The sequence below is a fragment of the Cryptotermes secundus genome, unplaced genomic scaffold (assembly GCF_002891405.2).
Source record: "Cryptotermes secundus unplaced genomic scaffold, Csec_1.0 scaffold430, whole genome shotgun sequence".
Classification (NCBI taxonomy): domain Eukaryota; kingdom Metazoa; phylum Arthropoda; class Insecta; order Blattodea; family Kalotermitidae; genus Cryptotermes; species Cryptotermes secundus.
In genome coordinates, this window is record NW_019721010.1 from 593,216 (window position 1) to 612,872 (window position 19,657).

General features: G+C 40.8%; 1 protein-coding gene across 4 annotated transcripts in view; it reads right to left on the reverse strand.

Moving 5' to 3' along the window:
- LOC111875080 (protein NDRG3) overlaps window positions 1-19,657 on the reverse strand; it is a 208,894-nt gene that overhangs the window by 174,228 nt on the left and 15,009 nt on the right. Inside the window, exon 1 of one of the 4 annotated variants that reach the window (XM_023871174.2) lies at window positions 3,949-4,062. The exons of 2 other annotated variants lie outside the window; for them this stretch is intronic. The gene's annotated coding sequence lies outside the window, so the exon portion shown is untranslated. Of the gene's footprint in view, window positions 1-1,971; window positions 2,036-3,948; window positions 4,063-19,657 lie in introns of those variants that run through there. One more of the 4 variants, XM_023871180.1, reaches the window with a different exon arrangement.

A 19,657-nucleotide genomic window follows, 5' to 3' on the forward strand; every position in this document is an offset into this window, starting at 1 on the left:
GACTGGAAGGCGGGGGTGTGTGATGGCTTCTGAGGGCAAGTTAAGGGTACTTACTTCTTGTTACTAACTCTTTATTCTCTTAGCCAAAAGAGACATGTTACACTCATCTGCGCACAAAACCCAATCGGGTTTTCAAATAACCATATACACAGTGGTTTGGCGATTCTATTTTCTACATTGAAGCCCTCATGACGGGAGAGAATGGCCAGACTCCAAGATACTGCAGTCTTCATCTTTCAGAGCAGTAGATAAACAGATTTTGGCCGATCTTGGAATAACATCCTGTCTCTAGTAACTAAAGAAAATAAACATAAAATGCCAAAGTTCGTGCTTAGAATCTTCTCGTGTTTGAGGCTGTGATAAGTGTAGATGGTCAGTTACAGGAAGTGTTCCGAGTAGTGAACGCGTTGCTATCTCCTGAAGACGCACTATCGAGATATCGCTTCCAGCAATTCAAGAAGCCATATTCAAGATAAACGAGCCGGAGAAAGGGAACTCACCGCACAACTTAGGCCTGCAGGGAATCATAAACACGCGAGGAAGAAAGAATGATAGATTGATAGATAGATAGATGGATAGATAGATGGATAGATAAAAGAGCCAGAAGGGATGGGTGAGAAAAGGATGGAAAGAGGAGTGAAAATGATAAACAAAAAGTTCTGGGAATAACTAATAGAGTACTTTTCTTGGACAAGAAACGGACCGCAAAGAAAACCCAAAAAGTAAGAGGCAGCAAACAAACACACAGCGAGGTGATCTCAAGTCTTTTAACGTGCATTAGGGGTGGATACACAGACAGATAGAAATGTGACATCATAAGCCTCAAAATCCTAAAAATTAGGGAGGATACACATACAGATGGACAGACACAGAGGGGAACGCAGACAGCAAGGCGATTTCATGAGCCTTTTTTCTTATTTTTCAAAATGAGAAAATTGGGCTAAAAATGAAAATTCAGAACAGAAAATTAGAAAGGAGTATAAGAAAATAAATGAAGAAACAATAAACAAAGAAGTTAAAAAAGAAACAACAGCGTAAAGAGAAGTAAATCCAAGGAAGCGGGAGCGCTGTGCCGTCTGTGTGCGTATATGTGTATCCGCATTTTCATTTTTGAAATAACTGATCGGTTTTCTCTGCCTGGTACAAACTTTCTGCTATTGGAAGCCACATAGCCACCTGCAGCTACCTGCTCACGCTGGTTCCTGCTCGCAGATTTCTCTACCTTGAAGATGGAGGCGATACGTTCTTCAGAAACATCGGTTCACACAAGATCTACACGGCGCCACATCCCAGAAGATGGCATTCTTAATCCATTTGCTTCCTTAGCGATCCATGACTTTATGAAACCCAGCTGCTAGAATGCATCTGGGAACATCTGTACCAGCTTTTGGCAACTTCCCTTGCCTTGTAATTGTTACTAATACACGACAAACTATACTACAGACCTGAGGAGCGAACAACACATTAGAACATCCTCTTCTTGTAAGGTTCTGTGTTGCATTCGGTCACTGACTCTACGCAAAAATGTACACACTATGTCCATTCATTATTTGGTAAAGCAATTCCAATACTTCCGCAGACTCAATAGGCTTACCGCTAAAAAAAATAAGTCAATAAATCGGAAATTAATTTGCCAATAAAATGGTACGTAATGAATTGGCTCGGTACATATGATTAATTAAATAGTGTTTAATTTCATTTAATTAAATAGTAGTTACTCCCAAAGATAAATTTTACTACTACTACTACTACTACTACTACCACTACTACTACTACTACTACTACTACTACAATAATGATAATAATAATAATAATAATCATCATCATCATCATCATCTGTAAAATATTTAAATTTACAAGAATTAAGGAATTACGATTCGACCAGGATTCGATCTGCGCACTAACTTAGCATACCAGCTCATGATCTAAAATGCATTTTACGAGTAAAATTGGATTATAAATGTGCATTACCTACGTATGATATCACGAACAGAAAGTGTGCAGCCTCAGACACCTGTCTCTGAAGATAGCAGCCTTATGAGTTCAGCCTGGAACACTTACCAGACAGCGACTACTGTTATCGTAAGTTGACGTCATGTAATTTTTACTTAACAACAACCTGCGCAGGAGTTTGGACGGATTTCACACAGTACGGGACAGCGTGATAAAGTGGTATATTTTATTCTTTGTGTTGGGAAGGGGGTTGCCTCCTGAATCAAACAGTCGAGTGACATTCATTGTTTCTTTGTGAAGGCCATGGCATCCGAGGTCACCTCACATCACACCACCCACCTTCAGCACGTCCGGCATGTGATGTACGGACAGAAACTACTGCATGTAGACCCGTTGCTAGGCAACGGCCAGCAAAGAGCAACGGAGGAATTGTGTTTTCTGCGCGGTCGTCTAGATAACAATCGAACTACAACAATGAGAAGCGATGATCTCTACGAGGTCCGTGCCGAGATGTTATAAGCGGGACAATCTGGAAGCTGCAGGGCAGTCATAATAGTTGGTGTGAGATGGCCACCAGCCTGGGAGTCAGTCACTAGAGTGGAGTGAGTTGGTTTGTGAGTGGGTGAGTGAGTGAGTTAGAAGAATGCTGTGGTTCAGTATTTCTGAGCTGTTGCTGCTAGAAAGTAGTAGTTGAGACCGGGGATATTTCGGGAACCTAGATAAAGTGGAACGTCCGGCGTTGAAAGCCGCTACTGAGCAACGGCTAGGGAAGTCTGAGAAGACTTTATGTGTTGCTGTAGTTACAGTGATCTTTGGAGTATGAAGCACAGTGAGACTGTCGTAGTTACTTTCTGTAAGCGTTAAATAAATCCGATCATTAATCCAAACCCCGTCAATAAGAACTCATACACGTGACTATCTACATCTGGGCTGGTACAATAAGCCAGAAGTGGCCGCAGTACAAGGGACTTAGTTCCACCCCACTAGCAATAAAAAAATACTACATCAAAGACCGTAAAAATTAAGCTCAAGAATAAGAAAAAGGCTTGTAAGTGTATGATTCTGGATGTCATCTGGCAAACGTTAATGGAAATTACGAATACGGTTATCAGTCGGCTTCCTATTTTGTCACAAGTAGCAAATTAAAATACCAGATCATGTACACAGATTCGTTAGTGAACATAACAGAACCCTCATTTGGAAAAACACAACTGGGCCCACGGATGTAGCTTTACCTAGTCCTAACACATATAAATTCACTCATGGACCTGAGCCCTTTTTGAGAAGCCGCCTATTGTGCAACTACTCAAGAAATTCCCAGCATTTCATGGAACTCGAAAGTTCATAACCGTGTTCACAAGAGCCCTCCACTTGTCCCTATCCTGATCAATCCAATCCATACCATCCTATTCTATCTCTCTGAGAGCCACTTTAATATTGTCCACCCACCTACGTCTTAGTCTTCCCAGTGATTTCTTTCCTTCTGGCTTTCCCACTAATATCCTATATACATTCATCCTCTCCCCCATTCGTGCTACATACCCTGGCAATGTCATCCTCCCTGACTTGATCATTCTAATTATACTTGGTGAAGAATACAAGTTATGAAGCTCCCCATTATGTAGTTTTCTCCAACCTCCCGTCACTTCATTTCTCTTCGATCCAAATATTCTCCTCAGCACCCTGTTCTCAAACACCTTCAGTCTATGTTCCTCCCTCAATGGCAGAGACCAAGTTTCACACCCATACAGAACCACAGGCAAGATTCGTAGTAGTTTTGTATATTCTAGTCCTTATGTTTTTAGAGAGCAGCCGAGTTCTTTTACGAGAATTTTCGTATGTACGAAAAAGCCTGTGCCTCTTTCATGATCATTCGTCTATCCCTACAAGAATATATATTCTCCTGTCTTAACATATATAGAAAAGCAGATATGATACGTGATGCCGTGTACAGAACTACAGTGCCACAAATATATTAACACAGAGTCCTCATACCTCTCTTCGGAATATTGGAGAATGGGCTTGACGACGACTTTGAAGTGGTTAACACACACACTAGGCCTGTGTCAGGACTTCAGTGGAACAGAAATTCGTTTCCCTCGGCGAACTTTACGTACGTACGGACCAATAGGCGCACTGTTGAAATGGCTGCAAATTAACACCACACACTGCTTGTCCATTCGTATCGCTACCGTGGCTTGCCCCCACCCACGGCCCCCGCTTGTAGAGAAGGTCGCGGTCGAGTGACTAGCACTCAGGTTTCGTATTCGGAGTCCCGGGTTCGAATCTCCGCCCTGAGAACAATTTACTTAGCTAACTGTTGGCCGTGCCATAGCTCAGGCGGTTAGTAACTGGCTTCACACTGCGTCGGCCCGGGTTGGAGCCCAGGTCAGGGCACGTGGGATTTTTGGTGGACAAAGTGGCATTTGGATTGGTTTTCTCCGAATATTTCAGTTTCCCCTGCCACTTCTCATTCCACTGACTGCTCCACGTTCATCATCATCTATCATCCGGAACTGGTACAATAGGCCAATTAGTGGCCTACGCACAAATTGGACTCATTCTCACCCCACCCCAAGAAACTAAAAGAAAAACTAGCAAACTGTTTTCGTAATGTTTTCAAGTTCCTCCTGGGAAAGGCAAGGATACTAATAACTTAACAGTACGATCCTTTGTAAGGCAGGCAATTTAACGACCAGCTGTTCGACTGATAACTTTTAAGGACTACATTTCATGGTGTCAGTATCTCTTTAAATTTATACCACACTAGTACATATTAAATAAAATTATTTTCTCGTAATGAAACATACCAAAATAATATTGTATGAATTTACTTTTTGATCCGGAGTTACGTATCAAATGTTCAGTGGAAATCAATTTTGGTTCGATTTTAGGTAGAGTTTATAGTGGACCGGACGGACTCAAATGAAATGTGCAATGATTTCAGTGAAGGTATTTCATATAAAATTACATCTAAACCTGGTGAAGTTGGGGAAATGAAACTTGTGGGAAGTTAGACGGACCACCAGACATAAACTGATTATTTCTTCACACTTTATGTTCTGAGGGCAGAAGATTTATGAATAACGTGTTTCATGATTTATTTATTATTACTTTCAACAGTAATATTCATTGCAGAGCTATTCAATATTCGTTTTAGAATAAAACAGAAATAAACACAATTACATCTCAGAATAAACCAAATGAATATGAAATGTTTGCAAAGGATACACAAGAAGAAAATGGTTCATTTTACGTAGTTCCATTTAAAGAAAAGACAGTTTGGACCTTGAAACAAGGTAACACCTGACAATTCACGTACTGTGAATGTAACTGTTAGCTTTCTTGCCCTGAATTCTTAGCAGCTGAGAAATACGCTCTTGCTATTCCTTCGTGCTTTGTGTCGCTTGCAGGATAGTTTTTCGTAGACACACATAATAATAAACAATTGAAATAAAACAAATGTGTAGAAAGTAATATATTTGTTCGAAAAAAATTAGCACTAAAAGTGCTCGCACGTAAATCAATTCCATGTTGACAAAGCCAACGTGCTTGAGCACGTACGTTTTTAAAATTCTGTTTCACACCGTCGACCTGAAAACACGTTTGTCATAAACTACGCGTAGACTTTGTAGTGCTCGGCAACTTTCCCTTCACTAATTCGAATATCTGCTGCTTTGGAAGATTTCGGTTAAGTGTTGACATCGGCAGGTCTTTGCGAACACTATATAAAATTTTAAAACATTAGACAAAAGTCGAGTTCAGTATGAGTTACAGCAGATTAAAGCTTTGCTTGGCAAAGAACCCTAAATTACAAGACGAAAGAACAGAAACTGCAGAAACTGAACAGCAGGAAGGGAAATGTTTAAAATGTGAGACTTGAAACTAAAATGTCTAAGAGGAATGAAGGAAAAGAACATTCTATAGATACAAACAATGAGATTGACATAAACATGTCTGGGCTGAACACACATAATATTAAAACGTATTTGAAAAAAGTGTGAAGGTGTGTCTTTGGTTCTATGTCAAGATATGGCCCAGCGGCGCGCTTTTTGAGCACAGTGTTATATCTTCGGGTTCGACTTGAGAAGCTGAGCAACGACAATCTTCTCAAAAAGAGCTCTACTCTTTTTATAATTAAACTATATACGAATGTTTGTATAATAATTATTCCAGAGAGTGAAAAAAGCCATACGAAAATTAAAAAGCTTTTGAAGTTACATACGTAAAATAGGGGAAAGCCTCACGCAATTACGTGTAAAAGTGTCTACAATTACGGTATTGTATTAATCATTTTTTTTTGTAATGAGAGATATAAGAGCTCGTATACCAGCAGCGGGACTTGAACCTGTGGTTGTGTTTAACAGTACCGGGAGCTATAGAAAATACTTACATAATTTATAACTTTGGATATGCTTTCCTTTAAAACATCAAAATATTCAACAGGATCAGCATTTCAACTTTATAAGTTTGTTGAAAATTTTAGTAGGCCTACAGTCGTTCGTTCGAAAAATAATATGTTAAGACAAAGAAACATGTATTTCAGTTTATCGCTGAAATGAGATGTGCCATTTACTGTAGAAATATTCTGAACAAACAGTTTTCATACATTTTATAAAATTATACAAATTATGCAGACGGTGGTACACAAAAATGTAAATACATTTACGTATGCATAACACGTCCATAAAATATTCTTGTCTACCGCCTCTGTGGTCTAGTGGTCAAAGTTTCTGGTTGCAGATCCAGATGTCCCGGATTCGAATCCCGGCGCTACCAGACTTTCTGAGAAATAGTGGGTCTGGAACGAGGTCCACTCAGCCTAGTGAGAAAAATTGTGGAGCAATTCAAGGAAATCGCGGCTCCGGTCTAGAAAACCGAAATTAACGGCCGTGGGTATTCGTTGCGCTGACCACGCGACACCCTCTATCCGCTAAAGTTGGCACTAACTTCGCCGACAAGCGGCGGTCGCTCGGTCGGTATAGTTCGCCTGCGGAGTCAAGCCACGGAATTTAGCAAGATATCTCCCGGTATTATTGATCCCATTTGGATATTATATTTAGGGGTAGCAAAAATGATTTTTAAGTGGTCCTGGCATATTTGACGGTATTGTCCTGGATATTCTGGACTTACTGGAGGACACCACGTGTAATCTTACTCAGATTAAACGGTTCCCCTGGCGAGATTCGAAAAGTTTCCATCAGAGCTCAGGTGTTCTATCACTGAAAATGGATTTCCATGCATGAGAATCACGCAGTTTCACAGCGCTTAAGTAGCCGTATGTTTGTTGGGAGAGGCAGTGTAAAGTAGGAATGGATCAGGAAGGCGATGGTGGAAGAGAAGGACTTGAATGATCGGCCCAGGCCCCAATATACCGGAACGTGACGCTGTAATGAGCTCCGGTTCATCCAATTTCTGTGCTGAATACTGCCTAGCCGCCCCACCTGGAATCGCGTCACACTACACACAGCAGATACCATTAATGGCGTTATGGTGAAGAGAACATTTTCTCCTCCGTTCCTGGAATCGAACTCTGATTACTAGGTTGCCCAGCCTATAGTCTGATCTCGTTACCGGGTAAAATATCCCAGCACGTCTTTCAGCCTATGCTCTTAGCTTAATGTAGAAGGTCAGGCTTTACGACCATACAGAACAACAAACGGAGCGGTAGTTCATATTTACTTTTTCAGAATTGAAAATTTAACACGATGAAGTAATTGGATAGCCAAGCCAACAAAACTATCTCAGCTTCATTACCATAGCGACAGCCATCAGGATTCCGTGGATTATAAAGCAGAAGAGAAGAAAGAAGAGGAGGTGAAGATCTGAAGAAGATGATGATAATGACAGAGCAGGAGCTGGAGACTAAGATTATCCTGTCCCAAACACATGTGAGGTATCCGAGTGCAGGCCTTCCTTACTAACTGTAGCCGAATTTTGGAAATGGAACATGCACGAGATCTATCTATCTGTCGGTCTGTCTACCTGCCTGTCTGACTGTCTGCCTGCCTGTCTGTCTGTCTGCCTGTCTGTCTGTCTATCTATCTATCTATGGCTCTACAGCCCTTGATTCGGCCCTGACCGCTTTTTCGGTTTCTTGATCTGTTTACACAGTCGGTAGGACTCCTTGGACGGGGGATGAGCTCGTCTCAAGGCCTCTACGGGCACAGGACAGCATAAACACAGAATAAGCGCATACAGACATCCATGCCTCGAGTGGGATTCGAACCCACGATCCCAGTGTTTGACCGGACGAAGACAGTTCTTACCTTAGACCGCGCGGCCACTGTGAATGGCCAGGTGCACAGATAGATCGGTGACCACTCCATTACACATTCACTTCATGATCACAGTGCAAAGAACGAATAATATGCTCCGAAAGGATTTGTCTGTAATGCGCTAAAAATGCCGTACACGCACATCGCTGGATTAGCGCAATTTCCAGGATAGTTCATAATAGAACACAGAGCCATTGAAGCGAGTGCCTGTGTGAGCGGCAACGCCTCGTCCATTGATTTCGCCTTAATTTGTTTCCTGTTGATATGTTTGAAACGAACTACGCCCCCTTATTTAGAAGCGGCGAGGACAAGGCTATGGCCTTGCGATTAGAGCTGTCAAATAACCAATAAACCGTTCACAAGCCTTTCTGACCAAAATTAATTTCAGAGAGATTTGATTAAATCGAACCAGGAGTGTCCAGTGGCAGATTTGTGAAAACGGCAATATACGTATTTTTTGGTTCTGAAAAAATGGGAAACTTCTTGACAAACTTAGTGACTACAAGCGTCTAAAGGAGACCGATGCATCATGGAATTATTTACATATGTGATCATGTTATTCAAATTATCTTGAACGAAAATATTTAATTGTGTTTACGTACATCACTAACGAATATTTTCACCAATATCTTTCCACTACAAATTTATTGCACTCCCGGTATACGCGTTTAGGTTTAGTAGCAATGCTTGGCGCCAAAATGGTACACTATGTTGCAATTGGGATTATTTTCATAAATATGCTTGCCATCTGTTTTGACGCTGGTTTCCTGCTTGGCTTATTATTTAACCCTGAAGATGGAAGCGACATGTCTTCTAACTTTCAACGGGCTGTACGTCGTTATATCCCAGAAGACAGAACTCTTCATAACCACCGCTGTGAAGGGCACAAATTCTACAATTGGAACGAAACTTGATACGGAATATCTATACTAGAAGTCTGGCTTGCGAATTTCATTTTTAGTGTACTTTCCTTATTTTGAAAAAATAAGAGTAAATTTTTGCAATCACCTACCTGTCTGTGTGTGTGTTTGTATGTGTATCCTCCCTCATTAACTTTTGAACTAACCTCACCTCAACGGTGTAACTAATAAATCCCTCACATCAGTAATACCAACATTACAGCCTCTAAAATTGTTTAGGCTAAACCTTAATATTGCTTGAACACCAGCATCAGTCTTCATGCAACTTGGTATGTACTCGTATATGATTCCATCTGAGGCCATATCAACGGTGTACCTAAACAATCTCACCCATCAGTAATACCAACACTGCAGCCTCCCAAAATCTATTGTTTTACTGACTTCATTAGGCATACATGTTAAAGTTTTCTTCCTATCCTCCTTATCAGATGCTAAAGTTACAGTGAAAGGAAAGTAGACGATTAGTTCTTCTAAGAACTTCTTGTTATTTATTCGTCCAGAATAATATGATAATTTAATTTGAACTTTATTTTTCGTGGGTACCTTAAGAGAAGCTTGCTGGCACGTGATGGCGAGTGAGGTGATGCTGTAGCCGGAAACGAGTGACAGGAGTGGAGAGACCAGGAGAAATAGCAACGCAGCTCTAAAGCTAGGCTTTGGTATTCGTCGAGCGATGTCACGTGTCATTCGCAGAAGAAAAGCGAACGGGGAATTCACCGACTGCTCGCATTATAGTCAACCGGCTAGAATGTCAATGGTGGGGTTCGAAGTTCTGACCTTGGAGACGCCGTCTAGTAGATCTTTACCAACATTTCTGGCATGAAACATCAATACATATCTAAACTTTGTCTAATTCATCTGAAAGGGTAAAAGATAAAGGCAAATTTATCACTGGTCTTAATTAATTAAACACTATACCATGAAGGCGTATGGAGGTATAGCTCTAACATTCCTAACCTCGGCACTAGGTGGAAGTTACTGGTCAGCTTCACGCCCCTGCCACTTTACCCCTGGGAAAACAGCCTCCGGTACAGCGGACTGGGTGGACCCCGGAGCCAGTCTGGAGGTTGTGGAGAAAAATAATCCCTTGCCCCTACCCAGTATCGAACCCCAACTCCTTGGACGTCCAGCCCTTAGCCTAGTCGTCTTTAAGAGTGCGTCGTACTTTAAGTAGGCATCCATATGGAAGGAACGTGGGTTGAATTTCAAAGGTGAACAAACAGGAAGTAGAATTCAGCAAACGAAAAAGGGACAAAGAATATTGCACCAGGGGATCATTGCGCTTTGTCCTAAAGTTGCAGAGATTGTGAATATTTCTCAAAGACAAGAGTCTTATGGTGTGTTAGCAATTCATGCGCATTTCTGTGAAGCTACGGCAGCAACTTGTGATATGTGTTCGCTCCGGGAGACTTGCAGAACGTGCCGATATGGCGCCTCTTATGCAGAGAGCCCCGTAACTTCTCTCTCTCTCTCTCTCTCTGCGACTCGATGTTAATAATAAAAGTATCGTCTCCTGTTCCTGGTCTTCGGATGACAGCAATTCACGAACACGAAATGTTGTAGCTGATAGTGGCAATGGAAATGAAGCTGCAGCCAGAAAAACAAATTTAAATAAACTTAACTGCAACTAGCTTATGCAGACTACAGACTCAGCTCCGCTACAGGACAAAGAACATGAGGAATAATTGAAGAGGAGGAGAAAGAAAAGAGAAGATAACTGTAAGCGGAAAAAAGAGAGATTAGAACTGAACCATATTGTGGCATGTAGACCCGTTGTTAGGCAACGACCGCGAAATAAACAACTATAAAACAGCCGTTGTTAAGTAGCGGCTCCGCAAACAAGCATGCTTCCACGGCAAAAATTGCACTGCAACAGAGGAACGGTGTTTTCTGTGCGGTCCGTGACGGGATTTTATAAGCAAGACAAGTGAAAAATAGGTCAGGAAATATAAGAGGCTTAAACTTGGCGGTGGTCAAGCTTGCGACCGTTCAAGTGACTTAGATATGTCCATTATGGTTTTATGTGTAAAGTAGGCTTTGTAGCCGATCAATACGGCTAAAAATAAGAAAACTTAATGTTATGCAAAGATCTCCAATATAGAAAAGTAAGAATTTCAATGAAAAATTGATTAAGATACTTAGATGACCGAACCGAGTTCCCAACAGGACGGACAAAGTACATTGTAAGATGAGGCACCGGCCAAACAATTAATGTCAAATAATACCACATCTATACCACGGGCCTCCAAGCAGTTTACTGTACGTGTTCAAGTCTAGAATATACCGCTATGTCAGCGGGAATATAACAAGATTGCAACAACACTTCATGATATGCAATATCACATGAATTTTTAAACATATTTTACTCCAAACTTTCGTTTTACAATAAGTTCAAATTTATTTTTATTTTTATACCTTCTATTTTATAATGCAACAATTATCAAGTATCCAGCTCTACTATCACAATGAAATTGCAGTTCAATAGTGTGTGTATATAGTAATCATGTATTTTGCCTGGTGTTGGCTTTAAAAACCGAAACATGTAGCTAAGCTAATGGTAACCTTGACCGTTATGTTGTTGTGTTACGATGGACTCCAATAAAGAATTGTATATAAGAACACAACAGGATGCACGAAATGAAAATTGATCATTGTTGCAGTTTCATCTACATTACAGATCTTGAAGTATAACATTTTAACATCTGAAGTTCTGACTTTAAAATATTATAAAAGGGTCGGTCGTTCCCTTTCCGAAGTATTCAGCTCTAGCCAGTAAACTGGCAAGATTTGTTTCACTTTCAGCTCTGAACGTCGTTGAAGGAGGCTGTTTAGCTTCTTATGACCAACAGTTCATTTGCCAACAGCGAAAAAATGACAGACGTTGTTTCTGAAAACAACTTGCTCAGAAGCCTCAGAAGTACTCCACAATAGCAGATATCCAACGTCACGTTCAAGGCACATTTCACCGGAGCTGGCAATCCACACTGAGTGTATCATTGTGTTCCGAGGATGGGATAATACTCTTTTGGGCTGAGTGTAATAGCTCACAGACGAGACAGTTCAGCATCCGATACTGCGAGAATATCTAATCTTCAGTCAGCTTAATTTCAAGGTAAATGATATATGTGAAAACTTTAATTTAAAATTTTAAATAAAGTTAAAATTTATTATGAGTCAGTATGGCTCAAAATATGGATTTCCCGACAAATTTACCTGTTTTTAGTTGTTAGTCCCTTTTTGGTCTTGGCTGCATTATCAAAAATCAGCTCGCTAAACTTTAACAGACTCCGTATGGTTGTTATGTGAATTCCCATTAGTCCTGCACACCTGCTCAGTTCTGTACGTCACAAAGAATTTAAAACTGACTTAAGATGTTGTTATTTTTGCTGCTCTAACGATCTTTGCAATCGCAGCTATATACTGTCACGTGTCTGGGGTTTCCGCGACAAATAATTGTGGATTCTAGGTTTGATGATTAGGTTTTTGTACGTTACTAACGCATTTACACTCTGTTACAATAATTCACACATTCAACTGCTCTCGCTGATGTCTGCATCTTGTGCCTCTGGTCTTCTGGACCCTCCTCTCACTTCTGTCTCTTCACGAATGCTCTCTGTTTCATATCGGCTTGGCGTACCGACTAGAGGACACCGAGACGAACAGTTAGTCCCTCCGTTGTCATGACAACGACACCTCTGTTGTGCAGGAAACATATGTCTACGCTGCTTAGGAGACGTCTGTTTACGAGTCGCTACTAGTACAATGGACTGACATGTCACAATACTTAAATTTGCTGTGAGCACTGTACCTACAGTACCTGCAAAAATGCACTTTAGGAAATATGTGTGCTCCATTAGAGTACACCTGTCTTGTTTTCTATTCTTCTTTATAAAGTGAAAAGAGGCATATCTTACGCGGAGTTTATGTCCATCAGATTGTTGCCTAATATCAGCGCCTAAATGCTGAACTCATGTTCTTGATGGGGAAATACTCACTAAAAGTTGTCGGCAACTCCAGTTTTGATAAAGATCACGGATACCTTACAGGAAGGCCTGACTGCATTTCTAGGTGCACTTCGAGCATAACGCACTAAATATTTACCGGAACAAAACATATTTCAGACAGACGCTCCAGGGAAAGTTGAAAGAAGCGTTTTATGTCAACTTCACTCTTTCCGTAGGCCTTGCGTATGTTGAAATAATAAAAAAAATATTCTTTTTTTGTGTTTTCTCACAACTGGGGAACCGCTGGACGGATTTAGATAATATTGTCAAGTATCCGGGGTGCCGTGACGAATAACAACAGGTTCTGGATTGGATTTATTGACGTCTTATACAACCAACTCGTGCTTACAAGCAATACAGCGCTATCGCTGATTTACACATTTTTACAGTTCACCGTTACACACGCACTACAATTCTTATTTATCACTAGTCGTGTCCTGGTAACGGAAGTAAAAGCGTCTCACTGTTAGTAAATCTCCTAATCACAAAATAAGTCTTCACAGGCTGACTTCTAATTCTTCAACTACTAACTTCCCGTGGCTATCTCCTACTGACAACTGATCTCAATTGTCATTCTGTCTTCTGTGTTATACTCTTTTGTGCGCCGCTGTATTCCCATTCTCTTGACTCTTGTTCTTCCACAACAATTCTCTTACAACTTCTGAACTCCAATTCCAATTCTCTAATCCTCCTAGCTACAAGCAGACCCTAATTATATAGTCTCGGGTCGGTCCACATGGAAAACGCCGTCTTCTCTTTTCGAGTATTGATGTGTTACCTAGCAACGCGCTGTAGCACAGTCCACAGAGAATACAGATCCTGTTGGTGTGTGTTCGCCGAAACGTGTACACTGAGTCATTGCTTATCAATAGGTATATGCGTCACATTTTATGATAGAGGTCTTTGCATACATTTACCGAAAGGTCTGCCTGTTAGCTCATCACATACTGTCAGCATTATGACCATTATACAGATTTCTAAAAATTCGGTATTGGAAACTTTCACTAAATTCTTATCTTGAGCCATACTAATACATAATAATGCACAATTTACATAGGGGTAAATAGCCAAATAGACAGCAAATATGCTTAACGAACGCAGCTGGCAATTGCGTGTACTAGATCATGAAGTACATGTTTCCCAAACATGCTCGCAGGTTCTTTCTACACACGAGGCACTTCACATGTGTTTCGTACAGATGTTTCCTTTCAGATGCTGCTATTCAAAATTACTGACACTGTTTTCTCTATACAAGCCAGTTAAAAACATAAGCTGTTACTGTTCTCTTGGTTCTCGTGTCAGGCGAATGCCGTTTTAATTTTAGCATTAAGAGCTGTCTCATTTTCTGTACATCACTTGCTCCAAGTGAAGGAATAAGAAGCCAGCGTCATGCGTTGTGCTGTGAATTTGAGACAAGTGCCCTAAGAAAGACAGAGCGGACAGATATGATGTAGGATCTTCTCTGAAAAATTTATAAATTCTCTCTGCCGGTCAAGAAGTTTCGAGTTTATATGAAATCAGAAATTTCGTTACTGTGCACACAAAGCTCCATCAGTTGACCATCCTGCTGAGTCAGATGAATTTATACCATAACCTAACAGATTTCCTAAGATCAGTTATAACGTTATGTTCCTATTTATAAGTGCATGCCGTAAATAGATTCTTCCCTTAAAATTTTCCGACTGAATTTTTACTCATGTTTCAACTTCCCACCCGTGCTACGTATTCCGCCTATCTCACCCTCTTGATTTAATGAAAAGTAGTAGAGCTGCATAAAGATGTACTTTGTTGCAGCTAGTGTTTGTTACGTCGTGGAAGCACTGCCCATAACCGGTGGCAGGTACGCCTACACGTATTCCAAAATTACGTACTTATTCGTAAGAACTTCTTTAATATTATCTTCTTTCTAAGTATTTGTCTTACATGCGGCCACTTTCCGCAGATTTTCCGATTAAAGTTTGTATGCATTTCTCATATTTGCTCAGCATAAAACAGAAATATATATATATATTTCCGTTTCTGTTTGCTGTCTATTTCTGTTTCAGCCGGCAGTCGGCCGAGTTGCGAATCCTGCAACTCCCAATAACAAGCTATAATCATTACCGCAGAGCCAAATATTACCGTACAATCTGCCCTAGAATAGTTTCTCATCGCACACTCCGACTACTACAAGTTACAGAGTCTCCCTTCAGAAACTGATAGTTGCACATCTCGTCAAATCATCACTTTTATGGAACCAGAAATTTCATTGCAGTGGTTATAAAACCTTCCAATTGTATCCTACAATCCAAACCAGTCCACATCTCCAACCCTGTTTCTTTAAATAAGGTTTCCATACTGCCGTGCCGTGTATTTTCGGTAAAAGCAGTACATGGGATTCTAATTTCCTCTGTGTGCTATATGACCTCGATTTAATGAACCTAATAATATTAGATGCTGACCACAGTGGCCGCTCGGTCTAAGACACGAAATGTATTCTCCGCTTAAACACTTCGATCGTAGGCTCGATTCCCACTTTAGGCATGAATGTCTGCTTTTTTCTTGTGATTGTGTTTTCCTTTGTAAATAACGGCCTTGCGACGGGCTGATCACCTGCTCAAGGAGTCCCACCAACTGTCTATAAGAAGCATAATTTCAGAACTAATTCTGAATGGGAACAGAGCAGACGGTATAATCCGTCAAGGTAGGAGAACAGGAACAACATTAGATGAAGCATCCAAATTGTGAACTTGCTCATTGTGCTATTATTTCCACTCACATTTACTTCCCGAATTTGGTGCATTAAACACTTTGAACTCCCTTATGTTTTCCATTTAAAATTGGAAACCAAGTTTCACACCTGCATAAAACAAGAAGCAGTGGTAGTTCAATCACTTTGAAGGGATACTTTCCAGTTGGCATGTGGCAAACATAGATTTTATTCCAATGACAATAGAAATAATAGTTTGTCTTATCTTGTCGTATCGCTTCGATTAGAGCAATTTGATGTAATTAGGTTTCAAATGAACACGAATCTTCCTCGTGATACAGTAATTTATTATGAGAGTAAAGTAGAGCCTATCTACTAGGAGAGACTTATAAAGTTCTTTTTTTCCTTGGCACTACAGCCCCAGTGGGCCTAGGCCTACCTCCATGAACTTCTCCGTTCACTTCAGTTTTTCTAGATCTTACACATTCGGTAGGACTCCTTGGGCGGGTGATCAGCTCGTCACAAGGCCTCTACCTGTACACAAACACAGAAAAACGCACACACACAAACTAAACATCCATACCCTGAGTGGGATTCGAACCCACGATCCCGGTTTCCAAGCGAGCGAAGACAGTACATGCCTTAGACCGCTCGGCTACCGTGACCGGCCTTATAAAGTAATACGATTCATTTTGTGCGCATGCCCCATTACTTGTTAAGTCCTACTACTGCACTCTGGAGTTACAGCAAATGAACCAAGGCCGAGAAGGACTTTGATAAAGCATACCTTTCTCAGTCTAAGGACATCAGTTCTAGGAAAACTAGAGCATAGGAAAAGCGTATTTTATTAAAGAATGCACCGTGTACTCTTTCCTGAACAGATCAGTATAGAAAATTTCCAAGGCATAGCTGAAAGTGCCTAAGACAAGTGATATCACCATTCTCTCGCGGTAATTAAGCGGCTCGAATAAGATTCACAGCCGTGGTCACAAGTGTCTTCAAATCACTATATACGTAATCCGTGAATCAGAATATTTACTGAATATTCTATCTTTCATACAGTTCAATTTGTAATTCCTAGACATTTCTTTCTTTCAATTGGAACTCCATTTCTTTATATCTTGTAACAATTATCAACTCTCGAAACAGTTACTGTTTCATGGTCCATAATCATTCATGCTCATGACATCAGTTCTTTGTCCACTTGTTACTTCACAGCAACATTATTGGTCACACTTCTCTCGCTCTTCTGTCAGCTTCTCTGCACTGTAATGAAATCGACTGCTCACAGCTGCACTGAACTGACTGGTGATTGATTAACTGACTAGTCACTCTCTCACTAACTGCACTGATTGACATCCTCGCTGTTCTGCGCTGTACTGAACTGAACTGAGCTGAATTGAACTCTCTCTCCCAATACTTGACAGGCAAAATTTCATCGAAACGTTACCCTTTTGGAAATTTCTAGGGGGTTCTCGGGCGTATTAGCCTTCAGTGCCAGCTGAGCGGTTTCCAGAACGCTCTACAAGGGGGGGTCTCGATATATCGACCGAATGAGAGGCGCCTGCAGTCAGATGACGCGACCCAACCGCTCTCCTCTCCTTCGACAGTCAGTATTAAGTTCAAAATCTTTCGTTTGTTTTTTAAAACTTCTAGTTTAGTCAATATTGGACAGTTTTCCACCTGTCAGAGTAAAGCATATTTACTTAAATTTACTTAAACGTGACAAACCACGAGGTCCAAATTAAATCTCCCTTCTTTGAATATTAGTGCTATGAGTAGGCCAACGTTAAAATGAAAATTTATTTCCTGCGAGCAATACAGGATCTATTCCGGCCAATAATCTCAGAGGAATAAATGTCCTATTTATCACGAGTAAACATTCTCATTTGACTGACGGAAGTAACTGCTTTCGCGTACAGGTACACGTAATCTTACGCTTCCTTCGAAAACTAAGATGGATTCTTCGGATTTCAGAGAGAAGTAAGCAATGGCTGACGATGTAGGCGGGCGGATGTGGTGGGGTGTAAGAAGGAAGCCCATATTTGCACGTGATGGTACACATAACATAACGTCAGAAATTCATGAGCCCTCTTCAGGAAGATGTGGCGGTAAGGAAGGAAGCTCGAATATGTGCCTCCCTCCACAGTGCACGTGACTGGAAGCATTTAAGACCCTTATTCACCAAGTTCCATCCCCTGACGTTTTCAAGCACTCTTTCCTGATTTATAACATTATTATTAGCTCATGAGAAATTTAAAAATCTACAATCCCCTTTCATCCTACTGTGTTACCTCGATCTGTGTACAGCACGTCCAAGTAAACCTCCATAAGAGTCTTCTCAATCCATAAGCTTATGTCTCTTAACTTAAAAATTCAATGTTGTGAGCTGTCTCCATTAGTGGAAGGTTATGTGGGATTTTGTTTCGGAGGGGAATGTCCAAAGTCAAGGAATTCCTAGGAAGAAGGTGCAAAACAAAGGGCACGAAAATATCTTCTTCAATTTTGTGCAGTCTCCGGGTTTCCTTCCTACTCAACATGATTTCCTTTGCTGCCCATACATCACGAACTCCATCTACATGTGCTACCACAAATAAAGAAAAACTCGATTTTCTTTCCTGTTCTTCGTTAAATTGTGATCTACATTCTCTTCAGTATTACAGCGTGTAGAGACAGCAATATGGGCAGATATACCAGGCCGTTTCTGGGAAACGGCTCGAGATACACATTCCCGTTGCTAAGCGGTGACTCTGTAAACAGCGACCGTTGCTACACAACCCCGTCTATAGTCACACATACTATGTGGCCGTATCAACGTCAATTCTTATACGAAGACTCGTGTACCTAGAGAACAGGGTTTCGATGACAATTTTCCACTTGTGAGACATTATGAGAGAAACTGAGAAAAATATAACAAATTGTGCTGCTGGTGTTATATGGTTGGGATGACAAACCAAACAGGCTGAAGCAAGCGGATGGTGAGTCATGTTTGAGGAGAGTCTAGAATTTCAGAGTCTTTAGCAAAGTTACAATGATAAGCATCTCTGGTTGCAGACAGGAAGTAACAACAATTTTAAAATATTCTAAAAGTTCTTAACTTAACTGCAGATCAATTCCATGACATTCTAATTAACTGCGACAGTGACCTCTCAATTACTAAAGGGAAAGAAAAGTGTTTTAGAAGCCATTGTGTTGTGGCGTATTTGCTCAAAGCAAGAACTGTGAAGGCAGAGAAACAGCCGTTACTAGGAAATACCCGCACGCAGAAATAAATGAGGTGTCACGATACGAGATGTGACGCGTACAGCCTTTGCTAGGCTGAACACAATCCCGCGGAAGCGAACGCGGACAACAGAAGAGTGGTGTTTTCTGTGGGGGCCACTCGATATTATATAAAGAGATTTTAAGGCAGTTGTTGCATAGAACTGAGGGAGTCTCTTAATATGGCAGTTGACAGACGATGGAAGATTTGAGTTCCGGAGTTCCAAGTGAGTGGTTGTCAGAAAAAATTGAGTCTCTCAGGAGCTAGCAGTTGGCAGATTAATCGAGAAGAAATAACAAGAAAGAAATTAGGCTGTGCAAAGAAGACCTCAGAGTGTGCTGCAGTTACAGTGAGACTTATGAATCCGTTGCCAGGATAAGACTAGTGAAGACTGGGGACAATATTGTGTGTAACAGTAAATTGTAAAGTTTGGAAATAGCGACATCGCAATAATTAATTGTAGTTTGGACCTATAAGGTGTCATTAAATCCAATCATCCAATCCAAAACCCGTCTACAAGTCACACACAAACACACCAAAAACGTGGCAGT